This window comes from Nannospalax galili, unplaced genomic scaffold (genome assembly GCF_000622305.1).
Source record: "Nannospalax galili isolate Female #2095 unplaced genomic scaffold, S.galili_v1.0 scaffold85, whole genome shotgun sequence".
NCBI classification, from domain to species: domain Eukaryota; kingdom Metazoa; phylum Chordata; class Mammalia; order Rodentia; family Spalacidae; genus Nannospalax; species Nannospalax galili.
The window spans coordinates 7,094,280-7,098,975 of record NW_008358866.1 but is presented as its reverse complement, the minus strand read 5'-3'; the positions used below and the strand labels follow the sequence as shown (position 1 = coordinate 7,098,975).

Here is a 4,696-nt window from a genome sequence, read left to right as displayed (position 1 = left end):
GTCCAGGAAAATTGTACAACCAAAATACTTCTATAAAACTAAGTCACCATCGTTAAAGCTGCCCCTGCTGCTGGATCCTGCCCACTCTAGCCCTAAGTTGTAGGACCCATCACAAAAACAAAGAATCAGCTCACAGATAACAGGACAACTGCCAAGTTTTTACTTAGTATTTCCTTTAATTCTTTTTCTTGGGTCGTGTTCAAAATGTTAGGGCTTTTTAAAAAGTAGTACTATCAATTCAATGTCCCTGTGGATACTCAAGGACCCAACTGAGAGGGCAAGCATCCAAAGTCTATAAATATCCTATACTAAAGTTTCCTTTAACATTCTACTTCTGAACTTTTCCCACAATATACTATACGGAACATTTCTCCCACATATGCTATTAATTAGGGTTCTTTTTTTATATAAATTAAGATAGGAATTATTATTTGATAGTTTTCTGAAGAGCTCCATGGCATTCCAAAATGACAGAAGAAAATGAGAAATGCAGAGAAATATGAATAACCTATTTTTTTTCTGGCACTTCACACAAAGATGGGGTCCAATCTGTGGTAAGAGCACCAGTTTAAGCTGTGAGTCACTGCAAGATCTCATTCTTCTCTACAGGGATGACCCACAGGATTTCCACTCCAGGTCTGAGCTCTGCTGACCTGGACTTTTTATTTTTTTCTTTTTTTTCTTTTTTTGATCTGTTTGAGACAGAGTTTCCCTGTAGCCCCAGTTGACCTGGAACTTGCTAAGTAGACCAGGCTGGCCTTGAACTCACAGAGATCAGCCTGCCTCTGCCTCTGGTGTGCTGGGATTAAAGGCATGCACTATCATGCCTGGCTTATGACTTCTTTTTTTTTAAGACAGTCTCCCTGTAGCCCCAGCTGGTCTGGAACTCACTCAGCAGGCCAGACTGGCCTCAGCCTCCCAAGTGCTGGGATCAAAAGCCTGCACAAACACAATGGGCTTTGAGCTTGATTATTTAACATTTCTCCCCAGGACTCAGCTGGTTCTTTTGCAAATGACAGGAACAGAGAGATTATTATGCAACATTCTTTTCAGCCCTCATATCCAATATTCAGTAACTTCTACTGGGATAAATAGCAGTTACTTCAGATTTAACATAACATAGCATGAATCCAGTGACTTTGACCCTACAACCCTGCCATCTGACTTCTCTGATTCTTAAAATGGTTCTATTAATTCAGTCTCACTCTACACACTAATACACCTGAGTTAGATACTCAGTCCTATCACCTTTTTCCTCAAGCTTTATGCCATTTGAAAGTAGGTTCCCAGATTGCCATGTCAATAATGATTGAGCATTAAACAGTTAATCAAAAACAATGGCAATAAAAAGAATTCAAAAGTAATTATGGTAACTACGATGTTGACCAGAACAATACTCAGATTGACCTTCCAGAAGAATAACAGTGAACATTAAAAACAGATCCAGTTTGCATTAGAAAACTTTAGGAGCAACGCACATACCCAGTGTCAAGAAATCTAATTCCCTCTATGCAGGCAAACTAGTGAGAGTGGGTATAGGGAGAGTATGTCTACTTCATCCAGCTACATTAACAAGATGTCTCTATTCATTTCTCAGACCGAATCCTATGGATCTTATGACTGTGCCAGTGATTCCTTCTCCTAATTCAGAAACTACCATGACCTCTTTTCATTGCTGCCTAAATTCTATTTATCTGGAATCACTAACTGAACTCTGGGTTAGTCCTATTTTGATGGCAGAAAGGGAACAGTAGACTGCTGGCAAATCAGCCCTTGTTCTACACCAGAGTGCTCCAAAGCATGAAGAAGTTACCAACAGGTCACAAATGAACACATCTGACCAAATCCAAAAGCTTAATATAATTAAGCCCTGAAATATAACAAGCAAACAACAGACAAACAAGGAAAAAAAAAAAAAAAAAGGAAAGGAACTATTTCTATGAAAGCAAGAGGAATTGAGGAAAGAGGCAGCATTTAATGGGGTTTTATAAGATGGCTTAGGTAGAGTTGGAGGGCTGGGAGGGAATAGGCCAGAAAAAGTAGAAGTATCCCCCTCCCCCACAAGCCATGTAGCTCCTCTGGTAGCTTCTGCCCTATAAAGACATAAAAGTTCAAACTGTCAGCTTGAATATATAATCGGCTTCTTGGTTGCATAAGTTATATAATGACTTTTTTTTTTTGTATTGGGCTATTTTCTCTCATTAAATAGTTATTGCTGTGATTATAACTGTTTGTCAAAGACTGACAGCACCCAGGCCTAGTGACGAAGACTGGTCATCCCAGCTACTTGAGGGCTGATTACCTGAGAGACTCTGACTTGCCAACAGCTTCCACCTCACTCTTCAACAGCCTTTCTAGTTGCAACTGTATAATTAGTATAATAACCATATAATCAGTACTTAGCTCCATTTTATTTTTGAATATACCAAATTTTGTTTATCAGGTCCAGTTGATGGATATTTGGATTATTTACAGATATTAGCTATTCCAAAGATAATGACAGAAACATTCACATGCATGTCTTTGCGTGTGGAAATATGTATTATTTGTGTTCTCATGAACAAAGTTACTACATCAGATAATAAATTATTTAATTTTTATAAACCATACCAAAATCTGATATTACAATCAGTAATGAAAGGGTTCCAGTAAATCATGTCTTTACAAACACTTGGAATTGTTGATCTTTACATTATAGCTATTGTACTGGGTGTAGTACTATCTTACAGTTTAATTTTCACTTTCTTCATAACTGATAAATTTGAGCATTTCAAAGCATTGGATATGTATTATTTGGTAAAATGTCTATAAAATCATTTGCAATTTTGAAAAACTTTTAAGTTTTTTTCATTATTTAATTTGAGCCTCTTTATATACTTTAGGTATCAATCTTTTATTAGATATACTATTTGAATATTTTTTTCTGATTTGAGGTTTGCTTCATTTCCCTAGTAATTTTAAGGACCCATACTCCAATTTATCAGCTTTCTTCTTTTACAAATTCTGCTTCTGCTATACCTAAGAAATCTCTGCCCAGTCTAAAGAGACAGAAACTTTCTATCAGGTTTGTCTCCAGAAATTTTAGAATTTTACACAGAGGGCTGCTAGGAATTTTGAGCTGGTATTTATTTATGCAATAAATTAAGCATATGAACTGATCTACTGTGCATTCAAGCATCTGTCAGAGCACTAACTGCTGTAAAAACTATCATTTATCCACTTAAGATCAATTGTCTACATTGTTGGTATAAAGTGACTCATAATGTTCCTTAAAACCTCATTAATTTCTATAAGATCAATGGTGATATCTCCTCACTGATATTTTGGTAAATTCTGCCTTTTTCCCTCTTGATCAATTTAGCTAAAGGAGCATCAATTTTGTCATAGCAAAGGACAAATTTTTTTTTGTTTGCCTAGTTTCTCTATTGGTTTTCTATTTTCTATTTCATTGATTTCCAATGTGACCTTTATGCTTTTCTTTGTTTTCTTTAAGATAAATTTGCTGCTCTTTTTCAATATTCTTAGGGCAGAAGTTTAGATTTTTTTTAAGTTGAGATCATTTTTCTTCTAAAATGCATGTTTACAGCTCTACATTTTCCCTTAAGTATCAGTTTAGCTGCATCCACAAATTACGATGCTGTGTTTTTGTTTTGTTTTGTTTTGTTTGGTCTTTTTGAGACAGGGTCTCCCTGTAGCCCCAGCTGTCCTGGAACTCACTATGTAGACCAGACTGGCCTTGAACTCACAGAGATCCGCCTGCCTCTGCCTCCCAGTGCTGGGATTAAAGATATGCGCCACCACACCCGGCATGATGTTGTGTTTTTATCTTCATTGAGATCAGACTATCTAGTTTCATTTTTCTTTGATCCATAGATTATCCAGATGTTTGTTGTTTATCATTTTTCTTCTTTGTTTTTCATTTTACTACTTTGTGGACAGAATTTATACCTTGAATGATTTCTGTCCTTTTAAACTTACTGAAACCTATTTTGAGGTTTAATCAGTATTCTATCCTGGAGAATATTCAATTTGCTCCTGAACTGAATGCATATTCTACTGCAGTTGGGTGACCCGCTGTCTACATGCCAAGGTGGTCACAGTGCCTTTCAGGTCTTCTATAGCCTTGCTTCTTTTGTAACTTTCACAAGTTCATATTTTCTATATATTTTAACTCTGCTGTTAATTAAGATTTATATATTTATAATTTTGTAATTTTCCTCATTCATTGACTCTATTATAATAAACCATCTTTTTTCTTAATAGAAATTTGTTTGTTTTTTAATTAAAATTTCTCTCTTGCCTGATAGGAATAATCACTACAGATCTGTTATGATTATTATTCACATAGTTTTTTTTTTTTTAACACATCCTGCTACATTCACATTGTTGCACCTCTAGAATTAAAGACAGCATATTGCTGACTCTATCTAGTCTGAAACTTTTTTTTTTCCTCTCTGGAGTCTTAACTTCACAAAGTTGATACGTTAAATTTATAACTTTATCTATCATTCACTACAGCTTTTCTGGTATGTTTCATACATTTTCCAATATTCCTCCTCGTACTACCTTTTTGAATTAGTCTTTGTTAATATACTTTAAAATATAAACATACTTTTGTTGACTTTTAGCCATGTTATTTTCTTAGTGGTTGCTCTGGGAATTACAATTTATAGCTTAATTTATTATGGATTACTTT

At 35.3% G+C, this 4,696-nt stretch overlaps 1 protein-coding gene across 7 annotated transcripts in view; it reads right to left on the bottom strand.

Moving 5' to 3' along the window:
- Cdk14 (cyclin dependent kinase 14) overlaps window positions 1–4,696 on the bottom strand; it is a 633,917-nt gene that overhangs the window by 423,154 nt on the left and 206,067 nt on the right. The gene's annotated exons all lie outside the window — the stretch shown is intronic.